At 43.3% G+C, this 26,630-nt stretch overlaps 1 long non-coding RNA gene across 1 annotated transcript; it reads left to right on the forward strand.

The window, feature by feature from the left end:
* The first annotated feature begins 1,373 nt into the window (after positions 1-1,373).
* Positions 1,374-24,997, forward strand: LOC133218831 (uncharacterized). The gene is made up of 3 exons (XR_009727277.1): positions 1,374-1,511; positions 24,207-24,265; positions 24,750-24,997. It is a non-coding gene; the product is annotated as an uncharacterized LOC133218831 (long non-coding RNA).
* The last annotated feature ends 1,633 nt before the right edge of the window (positions 24,998-26,630 follow it).

Genomic DNA, 26,630 nt, shown 5'->3' on the forward strand with positions numbered 1-26,630 from the left:
CTGATGAATTGTTATTCATTGAAAGCTGTGGTAACAAACACTGAACAGTTCTGTAACCCTGCTGAGCACGATTCAGTGGAGCTCTTACCCTAGGAAACTGCAGCAGTGGCTCTGACAGGCAGTGACCCCAGTCGGATTGCTTCCAAGTGCTTTCTGAGAGCATCTCTCCAGAGCCGGCCAGCTGAGTCGGCGCCTCTGCAAGCTACCCAAAACTTGTCCGTGCCTTCTCTCCCCCCTTTTCCTCACTGTCCGCTTGGGGGTGTACCGCTGAACTCAAAAGCAGCTCCTTGTCTTTTTCTGTTCTCCCAGTGAGGGGGTGAAGGGGAGCGATGCCAGCACTGCTGGCATGGCTGAGCTGAGGCTGAATAGCCCACGATGGGAGTGCAGGGGAGGAAGCACAGCTGAGGCTGGCAGGAGACCTACAGGCTCCACCGTGCCAAGTGGCCAACACAGGCTGCGTCCTCCTCCAGTGTCTCTGCCAGGGGATGTGCAATGGGTTGCCTGTCCCCCGCCTCCCTGGGCTCAGGAGCTTTGGCGCAGAGACAGGCTTTGCTCCTTCTCCCTTAGGTTAAAGCCTCCGAGTCCTTCACAGAGGGTTTTTAACGTTTTCTTTTCTTCCCTGATCCTGATTTTTATCCCTTTTCCTCTTTCCTTAATTTCGTGATTCAGGATTCTCACTGCTGCACTTCCAGGGCTCATTCCAAAGCAGGTGGCTCAGAGGCAGGAAGGCTGATCCTCCCGCTTGCTGCACTAGCCTTCGTGCCCTGTGGGTTTGGAGGAATAAAAGTACCTACACACCCCAGCACTGCTGGTGGGTGGGATTTTTTAGTGGCATGCTGCAGCTTTCCCCTCGGATGGATTCATCTCTTAGAATGGCGTGCCTCGTAGCTTCTGATAAAGATCAGATTCTTGAATTAGTCTCAAAAGCTCAATGTTTCCTTTCCTTATTTTCCTCCCAGGTCAAAAACTGGGGGTATGGGGATAGAGTGGAGCAGCAAAAGATCTGGGTCTATCAACCATTGCATTTTGATAATTTAGAGGAATTTTGTGTTGCTATTTTTGCTTTTGCTTACTATTATTCCAACTTAGCTGTCTATATGGAAAGCAATTTTGATTCTCGCCCTGAGCATTTGATTTAAAACGTGAATGCAAACAAATTACACAACATTTTCTTCAGCATTGCTTTACATAGAGAATTCTTCTAAACAAACTCCCTTGAAGAATAACAGCTGCTTCAATTCAGCAATTAACTAAAAGATCCCAGCTTGTTTTAATAAACCTCCCCTACAACCTCACTTCATTGGTTAATTGCAGGAGACTTTGTGCTTTAAAACAACCCAAATCAAGGCACCTTTAGAACCAGTTTAGTGAAAGAGCTGTTTTAAGAAAGGGCATGCAGAACTGCTCTGTGTAGTACTGGTAGTTTTCATTTAGAATGCATCTTTTGAGCTGCTCAAGGGTGTTCACAAGTGGGGGCCAAGTCTGATGCAGGAAATCACAGAAGCGCTTGGGTAAGTGGAGTAGGTTGGTACACAGAGCAAAGGTTATCTGTAAAGTCTCATGTTCTAGAATGTGATGGGGCAATGCAGGTGTGAAAAATGATGTGTTTGTTAATGTGTGAGGTTTGTCCAATCTGTATGGATGGAAGCTGGTACCCAAGTGTTTCAGTGCTGATAATGGGTAATGGATGGGGAGAGCAGAGGGAGGAGCAGGAATGTATGTATGTGCAAGTGGTGACATTGTGGTGTCTGGGTAACAGTGTGGGGGGCATTGTGATGCCCCTGGATAAGGCTTAGATATTGCAGACTAGAGAAAAAAGAAGACTTTTCCTGCTCTCAGGAATATATTTTTTCTCTCTGTTTTCAACTCTTTCTATCAAACAAGGCAGGAGAAACTATCACAGGCTGGTCTGTATTGATGAGGTAACAACTCACTCAGCTGCCTTGCATTTCCTTAAATGATGAAGAAGTTCAATACCTAAAACAAAACACTTTTCTTGGAGGCTTAAGGGAGGGAAGAGCCAGAGAAGGCATTTTATCTGCAAACGGGGAGCATTACAAAGATGTCCCAAGTGTTTCTTCTGGTCCTATCCCAGTGCTTGCAGACCATTTGAGTCAATAATTACCACACCAATAAGGACCCATTTACCCTAGCTGTTATAAATCTCAGCACTCGGATAAGTACTCAGAGGGCTTTACTAAGATAAGTAGAAATTTGCTTCATCTTCTAGTTTCAGAAATCTCCTCTTGAACAAGGATCTCACTAGTCTTGTAGAAAACACACTGGTCCATATGTTTGTGGGTGCTCCTTCTCCGCCTGTGAGCACCCATGCATGTGCTTGTGGCCTGAGAAGGAGATCAGTTCTTTAGGAGTTACTCTTTCCACCTCTTTTTACCTGTAAGCAGTAGGGCTTCTTCCAAGGATTAGGATTCCAGGGTGGGGAATATGGCTGTTGTCATCTTAGTTTGATGTCAGAACCAATGCTTTGGAAGCTTGCATCATTATTGTGTGCCACCTGTGTCTCCTGTAAGCTTTTGAGTACACCGAGGCTCTTATCTTGGTGGTGGGGACTGTCCCCTTCCCTCAACTGATTTATCCTATGCAAAAGGGATTTGCTTAGGAATGGGTTGAAGCAGGGGTGCTAATGTGTAGGTCCAGATGTGATGTACCAGTAGCTCTGTGCAGCTACTTAGAGAGGCTGGTGAGGCAGTGCTGGTGATGATGATGTGCAGCACTGCTTACTGACCTGCATAATGTGAAGTGAAAGCAGGTGGCAAAAGGTGATTAAGAGTGAATGTAAGGGAAAACTCCTATTCTGGACAGATCTGAATACCTGATGGGCTTTCTTGTGGCAGATCAGCTGAGGTTGTTTGCTGACACAGATTGTTAAAGGGTTGAATAATCTGAGTGAAATCCACAATGGTACCAGGCAAAGGCATCTTGGAAGAGTTGGGAAGACCTTCCATGTGTGCCTTTGAATATGTGGACATGTGCTTTGTGAAAGATTGTCTCCCTTGCATGCAGGGTGCTGCTGGGAGGACGCAGAGTTCTGCTGTCTGCAGTCCCTATAGGAAGCAGAAATAGTTGCGTCTTCAGTATCTCTTCTTTAAAGAAGTGACATAGGTTTGGGTGCTGTTCAGACTCAATGAGCAATGGCTTTGACAGCTGAAGTGCTCTTCCTGCTGTCATTTTATCCAGGGTAGAATGAAAATATCCAGAACATCAGAGACCATCTAGTCCCACTCTGTATAATCAGGGCTGTGGGCTCACAGTCTGGGCTTTTGTGGTTCCAAGCTTATAAAAAGAATCCAAAAGAAGCTCCCTGGAAGATGGCTTGTTCTTGAAACCTGCTGTCTTCCCTAGGGTGTGCTTCTGTGTGACCTTATGGATGCAGGCTTCTTCATTTCTTTCAGGTTCAGCAGATACCTCCCACAAAAAAGAACAGCCTCCTCCTTTTCCTGGTGATGTGTTCTTGGCTATTGGGAGGGGAAATATGTGGCAGGCAGGTCATGAGCAGTGGGATGAGGAAGGGGGCAAGTAAGGAGACAAATGGAAAGCTGTAGAGCTTTCCAAACAGGAAATCAATAGCATATCAGCATGCAGCCACTGGGATATGAGTATGCAATGTAAGCATGTAATCACAGCTCCCTCCCCTCTGCCCCTTAGCACTTACATTGATGGTGAGTTGCAAACTGGAACCAATTAATCCTTACAACCTGCTAAAACAATAAGTATTAATATTCTTCTGCATGGTCTCTGGCTGCTGCACCTGCATGGAGCTTGGCTGTGCTTGGCCCTCAGCAGTTGACCCAAAGCTACATCGAGAGTGAGAACAAGGGTCTCTCTGACCATAAGCCTTGCAGCTTGTGAACTGCATTACCTGATTTCCATTTGTATATGGATGTTGGTGAATTTGACTGTGTAGATATATATTCAAGTGCCTGACAAAGGAGGGATTTGAAGGTGTGGGGTTATTCCAAGGACCATCTGTGATTATTATTTTTTTATGTGAAAATGTGTTTAGATTTGTGTCACTGTGGATATATCTGCTTGCATGAGTATGTACTCTTTGCCTTGTAAAGCTACTTTGCTGTATGATAGAATCACTTGCATCACAACATCCAGTTTTATTTATACCTGTATACATGATATGTGCATGGAGGTGTAATCAAAGACCTTTGGGTAACTCTTATTTGGCTTTTGGGAAGATGCATGTAGGGTACAGAAGAGGGTGGTGGGTGTGTATGTATATATATGTGTATGTGTTTGAATGTGTGCATGTGACACAAAATGCCTAAGTGGTGTGGTAAAGATTCTTGTGCCATGTTAACAGATCTGGTTCAGAGTTGAGTTTTGTGCAAGGGAGATGCTATGAAATGTTAGTTCAGTAGGTGAATGCACCATGATTACGGGTAGGAATATCTGTGTAGCTGTGTAAGCTTTTGGAATGATCATTATACACAGCAGATTTGCATCCCACCTTGACATGACAAGCGATTGTACCAGTGAAACAGAATTGGCTTGGTTACCCTTCTTACCTTTCTGTGATAGCCTCAGTGTAAGGTGGCAATTTAGTCATGTTTCAGTTACCTGGGCATGAAACACAGGGTCAAGAGTGGAAAGGACATGCTTAACTTTTGAACTCTCGTGGGGGAGTTTCTGGGGACAAAAGAAAGAAGAGGCTAAAATGAGGTTTACTTACATGCGCAAGTTGCACTGTTTCAATTAGACCGTGTATACAGAAATGCTACAACCTGATTGAGCCAACCTTTCTTATGTAGCTATGCTACTATGTGCTGTATGAGCAAAGGATTTCTGGCCTGGGTGCAACCTGAACCAGTAAGTCTGTGCTTTGGCTGTACCTGCATTAACACAGCCTAGTTGGTTTAACTACCTCAACAGCCCAGATTCTCACCAGCATAGATGTGCTTTGTCAAGTCTTGGGTTTAGGCAGCTGAGAAAAAAGAGGATGGACCTGTAAGATGTTCTGCACTTCTAGGCTTTCTGTAGAGGGAATGAAACTATTTGTAACAGTCATTGAGCTTCTTCAGGGTTAGGGCTTTTACTAACAGTGATTTCTCAGTGATTCAAACTAAAAGAATCTTACTCATACTAACTCCAGTGGTGTAAGAGCTGCCTGTAGTCTAGGCCTGCTAAGAGCAAAGGTAGGAAACTGAGAGCTAAAGTGAGGATACAGAACATCTCCTCCATTTCCATGCAGCCTAGGTGCCAACTGGTGACTGGTTTGTGCACTATAAAGAGCCACAGAGCTGTAGCAGGTTGGGCTGCTAATCACAGAAAAAACTCGGGCTGCAGCATGAGGCAAATGAGCTGTGGCATTGCCCCAGAGGGACCTAGAGCTAAGGTCAGCAGTACAGGGTCTTCCTTCTCTTCTGGTCTGCTGTGTGCCCAGAGGAAAGGCAGGAAAGGCCATTCCGGCTGGCCTTGCTCTGTCTGTCCTGATGTAAAGCTTTGTAGCAGCCAGCTTTTCTTGAGGCTTCAGGGGACCTCACAAGACCTCTGTTTCTAGGCTCTGCTCATCCCCCTGGTCAACATGAAGAGTTTCTGGTCTCTTTCTCTCCCTCTTCTTGCTGCCCACAACAACTCAACTAAGTACAGAAAGGGAAACAAGACAACCTAAGATGCCCCTGGTGCTGAAGCATTGCTTGAGCTGCTGTTAAGGTGTTAAGAGCGATGTGAAATGTACTGGGAAGACAGGAGACTTCAAGACTCTGCTTTCTCCACTGTGTACCAGGGATCCTTAAAGTGGCAGCTCTGAGGTTCATTCAGACCTGGGGATGCTATGTGAGAAGAGGCTTTGAAATTGTTGCAGGGAGAGACTCAGTAGGACTTTTATCTAGAAGAACCCTTTGTGTGGAGCACCCCCAGGTTTCTTGCAGAACCCTGCCTAAAGCTTTTCTCCAGGAGTTTGTTGAAGCAAACCATAGAGTGTTGTAGGGTGTTCCTGCCTCTCACTGAATTGACGTTTTTCTAATGAGGAAAAAAGGGTGTTTTTGTTGGAAAAATTCCAACTCAAGTTTCAAGAGCAGATTAAGGCACAAGTGCTTAAAGGCTTTTCTGCGATGTGTTATCTTCTGTCATAAGATTACATCAAAGACTCAACTATCATCTAAAACAAGAAATGTTCTGAAAATTGTCGCCCTCATAGGTGTGACAAAAAACTTAAAAATATATAACCTGAGTGCAGCCAGTAGCTGGTGCCTGTTTTATGTCTGCAGGCAGCTGAAAGAACATTGTCAGGGATATATCATCCAGTTTATTTCCCTGGGGTTTTAGGTTTGACCTTCTGCTGAAGTCTCTTTGGGAAAGGGGTTTCAATGCAGCTACTACTAAAGCCTGTGGTAGTCCTGGCTCTTTCAACCAAGAGTTAGCTGCAGTTTCCCTGAGGGAAAATGCTCAGGGAAATCAGAAGTGAGAGTGGCCCTTTTCTGATGGCATCTACCACTGCTTGATGGGACTGGAACCTGAGGAGTGTGCATCATGTGGGAGGGGTTTAGGTGATGTTGTGAATCATGTTTGTGTTGGGTAGCAGGAACATTTGTTCAGTTGGTTTGACTGTTCCTGGGCAGACTGGGAATTGTAATGCTGGAAAAACAATGGAGCAAACATACGGGAAGACTCATTTAAACCAGAGCTGTAAGGGCATTGCAGAATCATAGAACCTTAGAACCAGCTTGGTTGGAATAGACCTTTAAGACCATCAAGTCCAACCATTACCCCAAGGCTGCTGAGGCCATCACTAACGCATGTCACTGAGAGCCTCATCTACATGGTTTGTGAACGCCTCCAGGGTCAGTGACTCCACCACCTTCTCTGGGCAGCCTGTTCCAAGGCCTGACTACCCTTTGGCCAATGACTTGCTCCTAATCTCCATCTAAACCTCCTCTGGTGCAGCTTGAGGCTGAAGTAGAAGACCTACTCCCACTTTTGTTTGGAACTGGATTTCCTTCAAAGAGACCCAGCTGATGTCACTGGAGAGGAGGGAATATCATTGGGCAGGGCTCACATCCTGCAGTGTTGCTGTGCCAGACAGAGGATGAGCATGTGCATGTATCTGTGTGTGCATGGCATGTGCGGGGCCGGTGCTGTGATCACCGGAATTACTGAAGTCTAGCCAGATAACGAGCTGTTGTTGTTTACAGCGCTTTGGTTCCGGGCACTTCAATTCCAGAAAGATGTAAACAAAATTAGAGGGAATTCAGAGGATTGCAAGGAGAATGATTAAGGGGCTGGAGGGACTGACTTATGAGGAATGCTTGTGAGAGCTAAATATATAGCTGCTTTGGCTAAATGACTACAGAGGAGCTATGCTAATGATCTAGGCATACTGGGAAGGAGTGAAGAATTGTCGAGTGTGGACTCAAAGCTAGAAGTGTCTCTCATGGTAGGGAAATTGGGGAAGGGAAGACAGAAAAACTGGCAGGAGAAAAGAATACTTAATGGAAGAAAGAGATTAGGTGGTGAAATAGCTTTGTTAAGAACTGTGGTGGAATTGCTGTCATTTGGGATATCTGAAGTTTGGTTGGGCAGAGCCCTGGAGAATAATCCATGCTCTACAAGCTTGAAAAGGTCCCTCGAGAGACAGTCTAGATGCCTTAATAGATTTTTATGCTGTCATTAATTTCGGAATCACAGCTAATACTTTCAGTCTGACAAAGAACCATATCCTTTACAGCATTTTTCTTTCTTCCCTTGTATTACTTCTGGTGTGACACAGATACTGGCACAAGACAGACTCACAAGGAAGTAAGTCTGCTGTATTAAGAAATGAAGTCCTGGTTATCAAATGCTTAACTCAGACTTTTTTGCTCTTTCCTTTAGTGAGGTGTTCATCCACATTTGCCTGATAGGTTAGCAAAAGCAAGTGTGTTGGACACCCAATAAGTTGAAATCCTAGTATCTGTAACTTTGTCCTACAAGCTGTGCCAGGTTATGATGGGTTTCCTGTTGCCACATACAAGTATGTCCTGCTTTTTTTATCTTCCGCATTTCCAAAATGTGGAATTGCAGATTGGTCCCTTCAGGCTCAGAAGCTGATGTGGCTGAGCTTGTAGCATTAATGGCATGGCACAAGGTCTGAGACCTCCCAGGGCTACCTGTGAACTGGAGGGAATTGGGCCTACAAGGGAGGTAGTGGTGGAACACCATGGTAGGAGATGACCAAGTTGATCCTACAAGGGAGGCAGAGGTGGAACAACATGGTAAAAGACTGTGGTTGATCAATGGCAGGTGGCAATCAGCCAGGTGGTTTGCTGTTATCCTGTTCACAACAGGACTAAACAGTGAAAGCTAAATTGGTAGTGGCGGCTGCTCAGTTTAACCATTTGGGGGGGGGAGGAATAAGCTGAATTGACAGCAAGTTTTGCAGTGGTTGCTGTGCTGGTTGGCACCATTGACTTCCAGAGGCAAAACGTATTGCAGTTTGACCGCAAGAGCCAGGATACATAATGGGGATTACCCAGACTGAAGATTATTTGTGCCATGGATGCAGATCCAGAGAGAGAGTTCATCATAGTTTATTAGCTCAGGTACAGGACTATGCAAATCACAATCTGTTTTGTGGGCAAGAAGCAAGGAGAATTACTTTGCACTGCATGCAGTCCAGACTGGTAAGTGTTGCTGGATCTTTCCAGTCTGTGCAGCGCCAGCTTTAGGGTCTCAGCAGCCCAGCAGTGCCAAGGAAAAAGTTGCAGATACAGCTAACTCTGGTTGGAAAATGATGCTTCTTAGCTTGGACTTAGGACCACAACAGCAAGATGGCTGTTAGTAATGACATCTTTACCCAATGCTCCCTAGCAGAATGGAAGAGCTGGTTTGCTCAGATTTGGTACAGTTGGGCTCTGGCTCTGAAACAGAGACAAGGAACACTGTAGGCTTGATTTGTCTACACTGAACTTCCTTATTTTTCGTGTTATAATTGCCTCTTTAAGAAATATGAAAGTCCTGGAAAAAATACAAAATTCCTGCTTTCCTTTAGGTAGAATCAGTTGGCTGCGTTCATGCCAGAACGGGAAAACTAGGAGATGTAAGAAATTCAGTAAAAGATGAAGAAAGGGAAAAGACTGGGACTCCAAAGGTGAGGAGATGAGGTGCTGTTCGATGGTAGGATGCATGCTCATCAGATGGAGAACTTGAAATACAGGCCCAAATACCAATGGACCTCCTATTTCCTGGGAATTATTTAGGCAATCTGTGTGCCCTCTAGTGGCATAACTCCTGGAGGGACATACAGAGTTGCTGCTGCTACCATTAATCAAAGCCAGTGTTGCTTAAAAGCTGGATAACATGTTTGGAGCCCGAAGGATGAGGGTTCTCACTCCTGGCTTCCTGCAGAGAGAGGAGTGGGTAAGAGAAAATTTGTCCAGTAATTGTTTGTTGCATGGAGAAATGGATTTGTTACAGCACCTTTTAATCATTGTTCCATGGGATTTTGCTAATCTCATTCTAACCCCTGCAGAACACTTGTAGCTTTGCACCCAGCTGGTGAGTCGGAGCACAATGCTGCACCTTCTTTAGCTACTGGTGCACAGGAGCAGGAGGCCTTGAAATGGATTCCTGCAACTGGTGATAGAGGATAGAGCTGTGGAGTTGCTCTGTTGATTGTATGAACTGCATCTCTGAAAGGGAGACCCAAGATGCTATGAAGAAGAGGGCAGTTGGTAGCAAGCTTGCGGTTGTTTTGCTATGTGCTGAATTTTGGAAGAAAAATCTAAGTATTTCAAAGCTAAAATATAGAATAACCTATGCATCTGTTTCATAAAATTCCTGGTTTAGATAGCTAACAGTAGCATTATTAAATATCAGTCTTGATATGAAAGGAGGCTTTTCTCAAACAAGAAATGAATGATTTTTTTGTTTACTGTTATTCACATGTTTGAATAAGGTGGAAAAAAGTGGATTGATGCTATTAATAACTACTTCTGTTAGTAGTCAGAGTTCATACATAAAAATGATCATTCAAATACACTAAAACAGAAACTTCTTGGGAAAATGTGGATGTTTAATGAAAAAAGGGAGGATTTCTTTCTGCTGGGTTGGCCTTTCAGAAAGAACTGGAGACTGATTCTAAGCCAGTGCAATAGAAGACATCCAGGTTGTTTCTGCTCCAAAACACAGCAGGATCTGGAATCTGGTTATCCCACAGTTGAGAAAACACATCAATCCCTGGGCTCTCATCTGCTTTGAAGAGGTCTCTTTTTCCTTTTTTTTTTTTCCCCTCTCCAAATCATAATTTTAGCTACCATACATGTTAGACCTAGAGCTCTGTGACTTCCAGTATTTGGTGTGGGGCTTGCATTACTTGCTAGATAGAAAGTGAGCAAAAAGGTCTGCACTTGCCACAGAGACAAAGGGGAAAAACCTCATGCTGCCAAAGGCACACTAGCTCCTTGTCTCTGTGCTTTGGCTTGCTGTGCTGAAGGGCAGGCTGTGGGAGACCCCCCACTTGTCACAGTGAATTGCTGGATCTGTAAGCAGAGGTGGCAGCAGCAGCACACAGTCCTTGCAGGTATTTCAGCAGCCAGTAGTCCCTAGATAGCCTATAGATAGTGCTGTGGCCATAAGACAGAGCTCCAGATCCCTGTGTATTGCCCTTGGCAGATTTGGAAGCAGGCATCTCCGTTGCATTTCTAAAATGGTTGGTGCAGTGCCTGCCCTGCAGCATCCAGGCAGTGTGACAAATTCCCTTTTGCTCTTGATATTGGCTCACTGGAGCTGCAAGGAAGGGGGAGGTATGGGTCTTTTATTCCCCTGAATCAAGCCACAGCCAAATATCCCAGCTTGTTTCCTGTTGCTGCAGTTTTGGGACCAAAACAAGGGACCAAAGATGTGCTTGCAGCAGGGTAGCTCAGCATCTTCTACAATGTCTACCTCCTGCACTAGGGTCATACTGAGACAGTATGATCTACTGTTTGATAGAAACATTGGAGTTAACATTCTGGTCTGTGGCCTTATTTGCTGTTGTGGGGTAGAAGTTTGCCTAACACTTCTTAGGGGATATTTGCTTTTGGGTAGGTTTCTGTGTGGAAAAACAAGGAAGAAAAGAAAATAGCTCTAAGAGCTATTTGTCTGGTTTAGGTAGGCCAAATGTGGAGTCCCTAATCCAATTTCAGGGAGCAGAAGCTTTAGGCTGGTTTTACACAGTCTTTCTCTAGGAGGTTTAAGATGCGTTGATTTAGTTTTCCTTGGCACTACCTATTCCAACTTGAGGATAAACAAATTCTAAACCAGTATATTTTTGTGAGGGGAATAAAAAGTTGAACGAGCTGTAATGCACATGCATTGTGATCATTCTGCCCTCCTGAGTGAGATACTTTACCCTCCTTTTTTTTTTTGCTGGCACTGTGAAACATAGTTTGTTCCTGTCTGGCTTGTTCCTTTTGTTGATGGTACTCCAAATAGAGCATCTTCAGTCCTTCCTATGATGATAGCAAAGTTCTCATGGGGTCTGATCTGGAGCTTAGGGGTCACATCTGGATAACCTGGCATGTTATTTAGCTTGTGGAATCTACAGATCTGGTGAAACAAGTGCGAGAAGCAAAGCATCTACTCAGATTCTCAGATTCAATAGTGTCTTGCAGTGCTGGCTGGCAGCTAGAAGAAACACATTTCCATGTATAAACTTGGGCATCTTTGAGTTGCAAATGACTAAAAGACAATAAAATGCAAGTTGCCACTTTCACAGAGACTCTCTTAAAGTCTAGAACTGCACTTTCGATTAACTGCTGTCTATGGCCAAAGTCGACACTGCATGAAACTTTCATAATTTCACATATTTAAAATGAATCAGAAAGTCTCATTTGTACATTTTCACTGAAAATTTCATGAATTGCACATTTCCTGGTGCTAGATGTTCAATAAACTTAAATAATGCAGCAATTTACATCTAGGAGGTTTGCTTTAAAACTGAAGACTGGCTACTTCTGGGTTAAGAACAGCTCTTTTTATGCCTTCAGCAGTTAGAATGGACAATTTTGTTCTGAAATTGTTGGAGATCTGTACTGATCACTTAGTAGCAGAGCTCTGATATGAGGAAGATATGGAAGGTATCAACATATGGCTGGATATAACTACCCCTTTTGAGTCAGATGTTGCACTTTTGTTCATTTTGTGTGCATCAGTGTTGGATATATGCAGAAATTTTCCAGTCAAACTTATCTGTATTTTAATGTATTTATTGGGGAACTTGAAGAACCAGTTTGTTAAATCCAGTATTAGTTATTAGCACAGAGTGCTTCCTCTATAGGAGTAGTCTGGTTTTTGGGAACGTCTTCCTAGATGTCAAAGACCCAAGGTGAGCTCCCAGTTTGAGAGGATGAAAATGAGATGTTCTGTCTACTGGTGCAAATGAGTTCCTGCAGTCCCCTGTTCGCCTCAAGCAGTGTCCTGTTTCCATGCCCTATCCTCAGTTTGGTAAACACTGGGTTTTGTCTGACTGACTGCAGAGATATAACATGTGGTGTTGAAGAGGGAGACTTTAAGCAAAGCTCTCTGGAGCCCTTTCCTCCTTTACCACAGTCCTGCTTTTCCATAAGGGATCTCTATGCTCAACTGTGGATAAACAGTGAGGAGGAAAAGCAGAGTTCAAGGTACCTATGGCAATCCTGAAACAGGACTGCTGCAGACAATGGTCTATTCTTAAGATGATCTGCTGGCCATGTCATGTCATGATAGCTTTTAAGAGAGGTATCTTAAAATTGCCTCAAATATAGCAAGTAGTGCTTCTCATCAGGAGATAGCTTCCACTTCCTCCTGAAATACTGATTAGTGATTTCCACCATCAGTCACATCTAAGGGTATAAAAAAAAATATGGTGCATTATCCTAGTTGACCATATACAAGCCAATGGCTAAAATACTTGTCTAAGGTGATGAGCCAGGTGTGTGGTAGAGGACAGGCTGAAGTGTAGGACTTCCCTTGTTTGAGTCTCCTTGGACATTGAAATGGGCAGCACTGGTGACAGGAAAGGTGAAGAGAGACTGTGAGGTGCAAGGAAATGGTCATGGCTCCCCGGTATCTGTAATGAAATGTGTGGAGGATGTCTCGGGGAGGGAACAGGGATGCATTTGATAGTGGTGTGGGGAAGAGGGGAACAGGCAGGAGTGTATCCGACAAGCCTTTAAGCCCTGTTTTCTTAATGGGAGCTCCTGCAAAAGCACAGGCTGTATAATGCCATTAAGAGAAGATGGCTTCTCCCAGGGCCCTTGCAGCTGCACCAGGCTATGATAACAGAAATTAACTTCATCTCCTTTGTCTTGCTATCCAAGTGCCCCAGAATAGTAGTTATAAAAACAGTGCTGTTTAATATTGTCTTTGATCGAACAATCCGATGGGAGCCCTGGGCTTGTTCTGCTCGGCTTTGTTAGTTTCAGACCCCAAGGCAACAAGCCGTTGCCTTCAAAGCCTAGGCAGGGCTGCATTAAGTGTGAAGCACGCAGCAGAAATCCCAGTTTGTCAATTCAAATGGCACTCACCTAGCAGCAATGCCTGCATATTTAAATCCACAGTCAAGTGTGGGAAGCAGGGCACATGCAGCTATCTTTTCTAGAAAGAGCATGTCTTGAGAGCTGGCAAAAACAGGCATCACCTTCAAAGGAGAAGAATCTACAGTGGATCTTTCCTGCTGTTGTCCAGTATTAATATGACAGTTTTATCACTTGCTCCTACTTGCCTCCCAGTGCAGGAAGGCTTCAAAATGTGTGCTGCAAGACAGCATCACTAGAGAAGGAAGCTCCCTATGTCCTTTGCCTCCCTGTGGTAGAGGTGTGCATCCTTCCTTCAACTGGTGTGCAGACACTGCATGTACACCTTGGCCAAGACCTTCATTCTAGTTGGGTATAAGCCAGATCTTTGAGATAGTTAGCAAGAGTCAGCTCTTGGAGATGCTCACCTGCAAACAGTATGAGCAGCCCTGCAGAGAAGGACTTGGGGTGCTGGTCGATGAGAAAATGAACATGAGCCGTCTTCAGTGTGCACTTGCATCCCAGAAAGCCAACCGTATCCTGGGCTGCATCAAAAGGAGCATGACCAGCAGGTCGACGGAGGTGATCCTCCCCTCTGCTCTTGTGAGACCTCACTTGGAGTACTGTGTGCAATTCTGGTGTCCTCAACATAAAAAGGACATGGATCTGTTGGAACAAGTCCAGAGGAGGCCACGAGGATGATCAGGGGACTGGAGCACCTCCCATATGAAGACAGGCTGAGAAAGTTGGGGCTGTTCAGCCTGGAGAAGGCTGCGGGGAGACCTAGCAGCCTTCCAGTATCTGAAGGGAGGCTTTAGGGATGCTGGGGATGGACTCTTCATTAGGGACTGGAGTGACAGGACAAGGGGTAATGGGTTAAAACTTGAACAGGGGAAGTTTAGATTTGATATAAGGAGGAAATTCTTTATGGGTGGTGAGGCAGTGGAATAGGTTGCTCAAGGAGGTTGTGAATGCTCCATCCCTGGCAGTGTTCAAGGCCAGCTTGGATGAAGCCTTGGGTGATATGGTTTAGTGTGAGGTGTCCCTGCCCATGGCAGGGGAGTTGGAACTAGATGATCTTAAGGTCCTTTCCAACCGTAACTATCCTATGATTCTGTGATTCTATGAGGGCAGTTGCTGAAAAAAGATGAATGTTAGTGGTGATGTGCAGGGGGGTTTATGGGAACCAGAAGGGTAGAAATAGCTCACCTGTTTCTAGATGGGTGGCTACCTAAATGCACTATAACCCATATGGACTCAAATGCAGGGACTAATAGTCTTTTCACAGGCAATGCTGAAAGATGGGTCTATGTGCTGAGCTGAGGACTGGTGTACTGTTTTTGCTTTATCTCTTCCATTGCTTAATTGTGAGAATTGCTTTACTTTGTTTTCCTCCCTCTGTAAAACAGGGATGCAACCAGCTTTTGTTTAAGTGGTTGTATGGGACATAGAAAAGTGAGAAATAGGGTTGGGACTCTTCTTACGCCTTGAAGAACCCATTTGTCAGTTTACTAGAGACTGGTGAGTGTGGTGCTTTACCTAAATCTTTACATCTCTGTGAGCTACACACAGGTAGGTTTGATTGTGAAATGTCCTGGAACCTGGTGAGATACTTCCCTCTTATTATAGAAACTGCCTGGTCCCTTTAAAGGAAAGGGGTATTGAATGTGCAATGGTTTAGCTGTACAGTTTATTATAATAAAATTTGGGAAGTTGGAGGATTTTCAGAAGCAAGTAGGTTAGTGATAACATTTTGTATGAAAGGACAACTGCCATTACTGTAGCCAGGGTAAGATTCAGGCAGGCCGCATAAACTCTTTGGGTATCTGTTCTCTCAAACCTGACTCAAGCCAATTCATGTTCAGTTTCCAGGAGCAGGTTTTCTTGGGCATTGTCTGTGAGAGAAAATAGAGCAAGGATCTCTTTTCTGTCTTAACAGTGTTTGTCTGGAGGAGGTCTTGTTATGTGCAGTGATGCTTGACATTTGAGTTTAGCAGGGAACCAAAGCAACTAACCCTACAGTGTCTTCTCCCATATATTTTAAGAAGGATCAGGAAAAACTCTGGACAACATTCGGAGCCTGGAAGACTAGTTCATTACTTGCCTCTTGAAATTATTGTTTTTTCCCTAATCACATTCCTCCAGGACTTTGAGCAACCTGCTCTAGTGGAAGGTGTCCCCTGCCTGTGGCAGGGGTTGGAACTGGATGAGCTTTAAGGTCCCTCCCAACCCAAAACATTCTGTGATTTTCTTTTCTCTGTACCATGTAAGGCAGTGCAGTGACAGTGAGTGAATTTCATTGATCAAACAAGCAACAGGAACATAAATGATGGCAAAAGTTGTGTCAGTCGACGGTAACTGGGAACAGCAGAGGAGGGAGTCGCTTTGCTGTAGCGAGATAATTTATGTTCCGTCTCTGAGCCTGCTCAGAAAAGGCAACCACAGTTTAAAATAGCTTTAGTGAGCATAAGTGACCCAGGGCTTAATGCAAAGAGACAAGGCTTTAAGGTCCCTATCTAATTTTGTCCTCAATAGGAACTATTCCTGTCCCAATACTTCGGTGTTCTCTTCTGTTAAAGGAGCATTAGGGATTCTGGGGAATTTTAAGATGAGCTTTTAGATAGTCAGATGCTGAAGGAGTGCAAAGAACTTCAGATTATGAGTTACAGGAGAAAAGATTCAGTGTGCAACTCCTAGCTTCAGATCTTGGGAAGAGCTTCTGGATACAAAGGAGGTGAATGGGAGACAGGAGACTGGAAGTTAAAATAAGTCAATATCCTAAACTATATTTTAATTGAATTTTCAATAACTTTGCCTTTGATATTATCATACCAGACGTTAAACCCATACATATTATTTTGTAACCATATACTATCTAGAGCAAAAGGACAAGCTGTTAAAATGGGAGAGTATAAAAAGCTCTTTCAGTATGCCTTCAGAATTATTCAGTACTGTTGCTTATGCAATATTTTCTATTTCTGAAAGCTTAGAAGACTGGAATTAAGTAAAGGAAAAGCCTTTTTAGATTGGCAAGGCAATTTCTCCCCACTTGACCAGTGCAGGCTCTTTGAGTACAATGGCAGTTAAAATCAACCCCCTTAAATCCATGCTGTTTAATTATAAAGGAAAGCCACAGTATTTCAGAATGGAAAGATATGGGTTTGTTAAGATACTGGACTGATCCTCGGGGGACCTGGGCTTAATTCCTGCCTTTGCCACGGGCTTTCTTTAAGTCAGTCCATTAATCAGTTTATGTCTTCGCTTACCTGTCTGTGCAATGAAAATGAAGACAAAGAAAGTTCCAGGCCTATCCACCCCATGCATAAAATATGCTCCCTGTGTGATGGGTCCCAATCTTTTTTCTGCCTTTCTATTATTGTTCGGTATAAACGTGTCTTCCTAGAATGGAAATTTAGCTGATCCAGGCTCTCTCTTAGTGTTTCTCAAGCTTCATGGATAAATGTGGTACTCTACTGACTTAAGCTGAGACAAAGTCTTTGCAATAAAATCTTGCAGAAGTTAAACCTATTGGATCATTCAATCCATCTTGTCAATTATTTCCACTTGTACTTTGTGGAGCAGAGTGGTAGTCTGTGAATAGTTACGGATGCAATTGAATTTTCATTATGAGGCTAATCTTTGCTCCTTGATCCTCATCATAGACAGTAAAGAACTGGTCAGTTTTAGGGATGACTTAGCATTTTTTGCATTGAAGTCAACTGGATGCTATTTGCCTGACTTTGAAGTGTAAAAAAGGCGTTTGGTGTATACAATTTCCTCTTCTATTTGTAGCTATAACAAAGAAAAAGGGATGAAAGGACACACATTTTTTTTTCCTGGAATTGTTGACTTGAGGCCAACACAGGCCATAGATGAGTTGACTAGGATTTAATTTTAAAAGTTAGGATTCCAAATAATGAGAGGTATACTGCTGTCTTGAGCGTTGTGTCCATCCCTCTTCTGCTATCAGGATAGAGCTTGCCCTAATCACAGATCCCTGGAGAGATCTGTTATTGGTGAAAGGCAAGAAGTTTCATTAAATGCTAATTAGAAAACCTGATTGGATATTGCCACTTCTGTAAACTGGCATTTTTCTAAGGTCTTCAAGCCCCGGGTCCTTGCTTTGGTGGGGGGAAAAATGAGAAAATGGTCTTTCTATTCTAACTTGCTATGGCCAGGAGAACAGCAAGAAGGATGGTTGCTTCTCTTTTTGGTGACAGAAGACCAAAATGAGCATGGTTGTACTTTTCCTGTATGGTTTTCCTCAAACATTTACAACCTGCAGCAATGCTGGGGCTGTGGATTGGTTGGGTCATAGGATAGCACAGATCTTGATGCATTCCAAAAGTTGAGGGCTTTCAGTGAGCAATGGAGAAAAAGAACATGGGGAGAAGATCATAAGGAAAGCTGTGGATCTGAGGCCATTGGTGCCCTTTCCTTGGCTGGCCAGTGTTGCTTCTGTGGCCTCCCAAATGCATTGGAGTTTATTGCAACATCATTGTAAATGTTCTGTTATGCTCCATTCTCTCTTCCTTCACTTCTTACCTTTTTTTAACCTTTGCAAGGTATCATGGCAAAAACAAGGATCCTTTAAAACAACCCTCAGCCAGAGCTGATGTCTTGTGTTTGCCATAGACCAATGAGAAGATGCAGGAGCAAGGTTGCCACACTTCTGGATTTTGTAAGAGGAAGCAAAAAAACTTCAGTGACAAACTATTCTTCTTATATGTTGTGACAAAGACTAGAAGCAATTCTGTTCAGTCGCTGAACTCACCTTGACTTGTCTCATGCAAATGCCGTAATTCAGAAGTTCTTGAACAGTGGTCTGCAAGACACAACCCTTGCCTCTGGATCTGTATAATCTGTGGTGTTTTCAGCTAAGTGATGGCAAAGGTACAGAGTTATCCTAGGGGAACAAAAAGCAGGCTCAATTATCAATTCAGTAGTCCTGGAGCTGCGGTTTCTTTGCTAGGAACAAGGCTTCTGTATTCTTGGTCTACTGTGTAATTAGTGACTAATGGAACAACAACCCCCAGTATATTAATTACTACTGTAGCTGTATACAGAGCATTGTTCTCTCTGTGACAGACATATAAATTGTGTGCAACTACATTGTCCCTTCCCAAATATCTGTCTCTAGAGTTAGGTGTCAATAATGAAATCAGCTGTTCCTTGAGGATGGATAATATTATCTCTAAGGGCCTGTCTAAGCAGGAGCACAGGGGGAAAGTTGATCTGAATTAAGTAACAAGGTGGGTTTCAAGTGGATTATGTAAACTGTCTAAAACTAATGCATGCACGCACAGTCGTTTGGAATTCAAAACCGCCTTCATTTGATTTCATTTAATTTTTCTTTAAAGCGAATTAAGCTAAATCAAATCAAAGCTGCTTTAATGCTGGCTGAAAGTGGGATCCGTAGTAAAAGTTCAGTGTGTTATTTTCCTAAGAAGAGAGCAAAGGTTCTCTTGGCATTCCTGGACATTGTGCTGAGCAAATGTGAAAGCTGCTTTAACTATCCATTTTAACACTCTGAAACACAGTGGGAGTTTCATCCTTTCATGCTTCCTCCTTTTTCCTCCTCTGAATCCCCTATGTAACTAGTACAAAAGGGTAGTGAAAGTCTATTTTTAGGACATATTTTTACTTAATTGGTGTAATGTGGGAAGGGTTGTACTTTTCTATTTTTCCTTTCCTCTCTTTTTCTGGAGACTTAACTCTTCCCTACAGTGAAATGGAAACACAGGAAGGAGAAGTGACTTCCCCACAGAAACCCATCATGAGCTGCCTGTAGAATCCAGCCTGAGATTTGTTGTTGTCAGCACCAGCGCTGGGCTGCTGTGTGGCACTATGCAGATCCTCCCTGTATGAGGTTGGGAATTTGTGTGTCCACATTCTCTTCTTAGGGTACTCTTCTCTTAGATGAAACCTTGGTCTTACAGCTGCAGAATAAACCTGTTACTCTTTCCAGTATTTTTTAAGATAAGAAAGCCCATCTGATAGACATCATTTTGGAAGCCTGAGACCTGGTGTCCTCCATTGCTGAGGATCATCTCCTGACCTTCTTAGCTGCTCACTGGGCCTTACAGTCAGACAGTAAGGATGGGACTCTCACTGCTGTACAGTGTGGCTGAACTGAGAGAATGTGAGAACAACAGTTGGAGGGCTAGGAAGAGGAAAACCAAGCCCAGAGATCCCTTTGTATTGCAGAGAGATTTTCATGAAGTCACAGTAGAACAGGCAAGCCATGATGTGAAATAAAATAAACCTTTGGAGCCCTGGAGTTTTAAGGTACTGATGATAAATGTATTCTGCTCTTATTCAACCCACTCTTGCATGATGAAGAAAGAAACCTTTTCTGTGAATTGACCCACCTTCCTTTCAACTCTACCTTTTTAGGTAGACCTGCAGTGAGCTCCCAATTGGGTGACTAGTTAATCCTGGCCAGTTAGGAAGATGGTTGGTATGGCAGCCAGGATTGCATTAATGGAGGAGAGCTGTATTCAGCTAAGAATTGCCTTTATATTTCTTGTAGCACAGTTCTGTATTTCTTTAACGCAACGCATGACACTTGTCTAAGTATTTAAATCTGCACAGTCTCTCTTCTGTTTGCTAGAAATAGCAGAGTAAGTTTTTATACACACCATGAACACCATGTCAGAGGGTAATGAGAGCATGCAATTTTGTTTTTGCTTTCATGAGAAAACCAATGTTTTCTTGAACACTAACAGACTTTTTCAGTACTTAACACTAGAACCTCAGCTTGAAAGGTCCAGGCATTGTTCAGAGCCACTGTCAGCTGGAAGAATGTCACCTAGAATACAAGAGCCGCTAAAATGCAAGTACAAAAAACCCCTGTGCTGCAACCTCAGCAGAACTGTAGAATCACAGAATGGTTTGGATGGAAAGGACCTTAAGATCATCTAGTTTCAACTCCCCTGCTGTGGGCTTGAACTTTTTCTTTCCACAGTTCACAGGTGAGAAGGTTTTTAGCTTTACTTCATTTTTTTTTTGGCATCTCGCATCTTCCAAGTGTTCTGTTGATGGTCTCATTGGTCGCTTTGTCATGTATTTAAAGAGCTGCGAAGGCAAAATGAAACCTGACAGCAAAGCGCACCAATGCTCTGCCATTGTGTGCTTGGGCATTGTCAGTGAATGCCTATGGCAAGCTGCTTTGGAAGTTTTCTTGTGCCATACTGGTATGTTTCTACTCTGTCCAGGCATAGCTTCAGCTTTTATCAGGTTTTGAGTTTAAGATTGTGTTGCTCTGGCTGTTGGTGTTCAGCTTTTGTAGTTGTATTTGTCAACGTAGAGGTCATTATTAAAAAAGCACCATCTTGCAGCAAGTAGCATCTTCCTGTATACCAGAGAACATGACCAACTTGTGTTAAATCAGGTATTGCTGTGAGGTGCTGTGATAAACATTGACTTTAATAAGAACTATCTTACATCCTGATAAATGTGAGGACAAATTTCACTGTTTGTTCTCCAGCTATAAAAGTCATGGAAATATCCACTCTGATCCTATACTGGTTAATCTCTACCCTGGTCTGGCACATACAGCAAGTTCTTATTGCTTTAGAGAGACATGTGAGGTATGGGCACCCTGAGTAACAAGGAGGAGAATATGCTGCTGTCAGTAGTCGCACAGAGCATACAGGATATATCTTGTTGCAGTCTGACATACCCATGGAAATAACAAAGCATGTAGTCTTTGTTTCCTGTGCTGTAGTCCTGGGCTTTTAAACTCTCAGTTCTTCCACATGAAGATCCCATTATGCAGATTTCATCATATTCACTAATACTGAGACTGCTTTTAGACGAAACAGTATTTAGGCAGGGCAGAAGGTATTCTGGTGGGTCAAGGATTGAAGGCTTCCTCTTCCAGAGTGATTTAGGTATATATAGATACAAGTATAAGGAGAGAGATTCAATTTTTCTATATCCATTTAGCTTCATTTATGGATATTTATTTTTATTGCTTTAAACTTAGCTTTTTGCGCACTAGGTTTCTAAGCTACTATTAAGGTATTTAAACAGCCTTTAGAAACCAGGGCTTTGGTCACTTGGGAGAGCAGAGCTCATCAGCTGTCAATGAGATATAAGCTCTGATGTAACTCAGTCATTCCTGAAAATGAGTCATCAGTCTGTGAAATGCATGGGCCATTCTACATGCAGCAAGAACAAGCTTGCAAAAACTACTGAGGTAATAAAGAGGAACCCAAAGCAAAAGAGAGATAAGATGGGTGGAACCACTGAGTTCCAGTTCCCTGCCTTGAGTCCTGGTTCCATCTTTGTGTAGCAGCCTAACTGCAGGGGAACTCATTGCTAGTAGTTTCATTTGCCTGCGCATCCGTGCGACGAGAGCAGACATATATAGTAACAAAGCTGTGGTGACAGATTTAGCATGGTTAAGATTAGTTGTGCTTTCTTGGTAATCTTTGTTTTGTGTTCGGAAGTCCATAATTATAGTTCAAGTAAACCAACAGAACTTACAGTCTGCAAGGCTGGGAGTGTCATCTTCCATCACCAAGAAAGAAAACCTCATACACTGACCTTTTTGGTACTTGCTAAAGCTATAAATGTAGGTAATAATTATGCATGTTTCTGCAGGGCTTTTGTTCTGCAAGGATCTGATTTAATTTTTTTATTTTTATTATTTTTCTTCCCCAAAGGAATTTCCCATCTCTTTCACACTTCATCCTGTGTGTTCTCCCACGCAGGATGGGATGCTCAAGAGACTTGCAAACTTGCAAGGCCTGACAAGTTCTAGAAAGGAAAAACTGGGGTCATGGTTATTTTAGTGCTTTGCTTCTGTTGCATGTGAAGTAGTCTTGAATACAGCAACGCCCTTTCATGGAGTTTCTTCTCTTTCTGGAGTCTGCTTCTCTTTCTTGGCATGTAATAGCTCAAATGGATAAGTTCTACATAGATGAGGAAGGTGAGTTTTTTGCTTTGTAAGCTGATCACAAGTGATTGTTGCAAATACAATTTGATATTTGGGCTCCAGTGACTTCTTGCAGTTGGTGGCATGAGTCACATATGCTGTTGGATGTGTCCTGACTGGCTGAAGATAGTTCCTGTAGTGAGCGTGTGACAAAACAGCCCTATGGACAGAAGCAGAAGCAATGGAACAGGAGAGCTAGAGAACTCGCTGAACTGAGACCTTTCTCTTTGTAGGTCACGCAAGCCTTGCCTGCAGCATCATTCCTAGAAAAATCAGGCTACTGTAGGATTGATTGGCTGAGGCCAGAGCTCAGATGTAATTTTCTCCTGTCGCGTTCAGAAGAGCCCAAAGTAATTGATTTTGTGTGTACGCATGCAGCTTGCATAGCCCAGCCATGGAGGGTGTGGCTGTGTCCTGCTCTGGCTCATTTAACTTGCATCTGACCCAGGGCTATGGCAAATTAGGGTTTGTCCCTTCACAGTGGAAAGCAGCTCCCATTTACAATATGTTGACTGCATTATCAGTCATCAGCATGCAACAGAGAGAGAGTCCTCACAGGAAAGTGTCTTCCAAAGGGACTTGAATAGATGGCAGGGAGAGGCAAACAGCAAACCCAGAGCATCCTGCCAGTGCAGATTGTGTTAATCTGCTATTTTCTCTATCTGACAAATATTTGGGTTCATTCTACACACACATTTTTGCTACTCAGACTTTAGTGAATATTCATATATATGTCCTGGGCCCAAGTGGATTATTTTGATTTGGTTTGAACCTAACAGCTCTGAACTGCATTGAATTAATAGTGGTAGGAAATGGAAAGAAAAAATAGCCAGGGTACAGACACAGATTTGGAAGTCAGATTACTATGGTCTAACATGCTATTGTCAATCAGCTGGGCTGCAGTAACTCCCCACTTCCAACCCATTCTGTTGCTCTCCTGATGCACTCTGCCAGAGAGGAAGTGTATTTGGTTAGGAGGCAAAAGGTTTGGCTCCACTGCTTTCACTTACCTGGGCTTCCTTGCAACCTTAGGCAAGTTGCTTTGCTTTGACCTGACTTCCATCATTCATCAACAATGAGAAGATACTAACCAAACATTTGTTCCACAAATATTATATTTTTATATATATCCTGTGATCTCTGTAAATGCATTATAGTTTATTAATAACTGTTAATTAAGATCATCCCTAAGATCAACAGTCCTTCATGTTTTGACTAGCCTTTAAGCAAACTGGAAGCATATTTTCTCTGATCCATTTGCATGACCAAAACCCAGCTGGGAGCAGCATTTGCAGCAAAGGCAATGCATTATACCCAGGGGAAATCTTTCATAGCTGTGCCATCTCGATTACAACACCAGCCATTTTTATCTTCCTGTTCCTCTTAGTCTCTACAAAACTGTGGGTCCTTATGTAGCAACAGGCTCGTACTAGGTCTATGTATAACACTTACTTCAGAGATACCTAGTTATAGTTTGTGCATCCCTCAAAGAGGGATGAGCAATCCACTGCTTCTGGAGTTCTAAGGACTGTATCCTCCACACTGGTGATTTTATAGTATAACATATCCACGGTGGCACCCAAGGGCTTATCTGTGTGACTGCAGTGGTATTGAAATGTGCCACAAGCTTTCATAGGCCAGTGGATGCAAGTATTAATTTTCATTAATTTAGGGATTTCTTGCTGTTTAGGATGAGCTCTTTCAGAGTCACTTTTATTATTTATTACTGTTTGATTGGCAAGATGAGTGTGTCATTGTTATGAGTTTTTCAATTTTTACAGTACGAAGACCTTTAATCCAGCCTTCCAGCAGGGAAATCAGATGAAATTCCCACTGACATGTGAGTTCTGTCTAAAAGAAGGCCTTGGTAGGACTGGGGCTCAATTATATTACTTGACATTTTACATAGCGGTATCAGGATGCTTGTCTAACAAATACAAGACAAAGCCTGATCAGAGACCGCATGCAACCCAGTAAAATAAAATCATACACTCCAAGCCAATTACTTTACTGTTCAATTGCATAGAGCAAGAATGCATCCTCCACATCTTACAGCTGTTGGTTTTGGGGTTTGATTTGGGGAAGGGCAGTTGCTTATGGGTTTTTTCCATTGGTTAGCTCCAACCAAACGGTTCACTCTTTTAAAGAAAACCAATGACTTTATGTTTCTAAATGTCTCTTTCAATTTAATTAGATTTGGCATGGGAAGCTTTTAGAGGTAATTGCCATTTGTGGGAAGTTGCATAGGTCAGCCATAGCTTCTGCTACTTCACCCAGGCTAGTGTTTAAATGATAGTATTAATGGTTTGAAATCTATATTTCAGGCTTGCTCTTCATAGGAATCCCAAGCCAGCTAAGAAGAAAAAATGAGGGTGGTGGTGGTTGTTGTTATTCTTAGTGTTTTCTTCATTTGATTTCCTATTTTCTTCCTCCCGCTAGCACAATATTTAGTGATTGTACACTTAAAATGGGAATTTGGGGAGGGATTGCAGAACTTCCCTCTTTGAAGCAGAGATGCTCATTATGCTCTGTCCACAAGATTGTTCTGGGTTTTTTTTCCAAGTTATTTTGTTTTTAGCATCCCTGCTGCGTGTTTAGAATATTATATTTCGTTATGAAGAATTTGGGTAAGTTTAATAGTAATGTGTACCCTAATTGTGCTGGGAGGCCTGACAAGCGGGTGCATTCATACCTTTACACTTGATAGCTGAACTGCTTCCTACCAAGTAAGCTCACAGCGTGCAAGGTGCTCATGGAATGAATCTTCTTTCAACCTCTTGCCAACCAACAGCACCTATCCAAAGCAGTACCTCGACTGCATCTGCTGCTGGTGGTTGGAGATCAAAAACAGGCAAGCCATTTCTTACCAATGTTTCCAGCATCGCACACCATGGGCAGAAGCCTGTGTCTCCCCATGAAGAATACACTTGCTGCTTCTCTAGTCCTTGTGAAATGCTGCTGATCCCCAGCACAGGCAAAGTGTGGGTTTGTGAAGAGCCCATTGGTCCCCAGGAGCATGGTGGCAGCGCAGCCGGTATTGATCCGTGCCTGAGAAATGGGCGAATGCTGTATTATATAATTATTGATGTAGCTGGAAAATGCCATAGGCGAAGCGTAGCTCGCTGTTTGTTATGCTGTATTGTCTCTCTCGTCTGCATTGGGCCTCTGTGTTTTGCCTCTTCTGTTTCCCATTGCATGTTTATTTATACCGTGTGCCTTTTAGCTTTCATATTTCTCCTGCAAATCCAACTTGGAGGAACGAGCTCTGGTTTTCATTTGGGAGAAGAAGGGGTGGGCTGGGAAGGAAATTAGTTCCTCCAGACACTGCTGGTAGCCCTAAGATGAATACAAAAAGCAGGGAGAAGGCATGAGCAGGGAAAAGGGGCTTGGGAAACAGAAAACCTTTCTTTATCTCAGCGGGGCCCACAGGGACTGCCAATCTTTTGATAAAAATATAGACTTTTGAAGCAGCCATAGCATACAAGCCTCATCCATCACACGGCTGGGACAAATAGGTTGAGACCTAATTTGCAGTAGCAATTATCTGGAGTCCAGCCAAATCCTTCCAAACTCTTTTGGGATCACATGTACTCGGTACCTACACATCCCCAGGAAGGGGTGAGAATGGACCATCACAAGCTCCAGCTGCTGGTTGAAGTGCTTCCTAGTGCAGGAGCATGCTTTCCAAAAGGCTAGGAGTGAGGAGAGCTGGTGATGCTACATCAGCCCCAGGGGAGATGTCATCCACTGAGATTTGCTAATAAACTTCCTTTGATGAAATCACAGGGAGACAATTTATGGAACAGGAATGAGCTGTTTTGGCAAATGTGGAAATAGGAACATGGTAACGGGGAAGTGGGGACTAAAAGAGGTTGGGCCCAGCCAGGTGTAGAGACACCCAGTTGAGGGCTGTGGTGTAAGAAGTGGGAGGCAGCAGCAGAGCTGGTGTGGGTAGTCTGCAGTTGAAGTAAACTGTATATGTGACCATGGATGTGGTTTATGTGGGAGATATCCAGGGCAGGGATATGAGGTGGGCATCTGAAGGCAAACCCTGCAGTGTGCTATGGTGTGTGTAAGACCCTTGCAGCATCAGCCCCCTCTGTGCCTGGTACTACCACATGCTGGTACTCACCCGTTTCCACTGGAGCAGAAAGTTATTAGTCAAAATGCAAAGATAAAAGATTACAGTGTGCAGAACTAAATAA

The sequence above is a fragment of the Neopsephotus bourkii genome, unplaced genomic scaffold, assembly GCF_033783945.1.
Source record: "Neopsephotus bourkii isolate Nb327-2 ecotype Australia unplaced genomic scaffold, CSIRO-AGI_Nbou_v1 NB_1287, whole genome shotgun sequence".
NCBI classification, from domain to species: Eukaryota; Metazoa; Chordata; class Aves; order Psittaciformes; family Psittacidae; genus Neopsephotus; species Neopsephotus bourkii.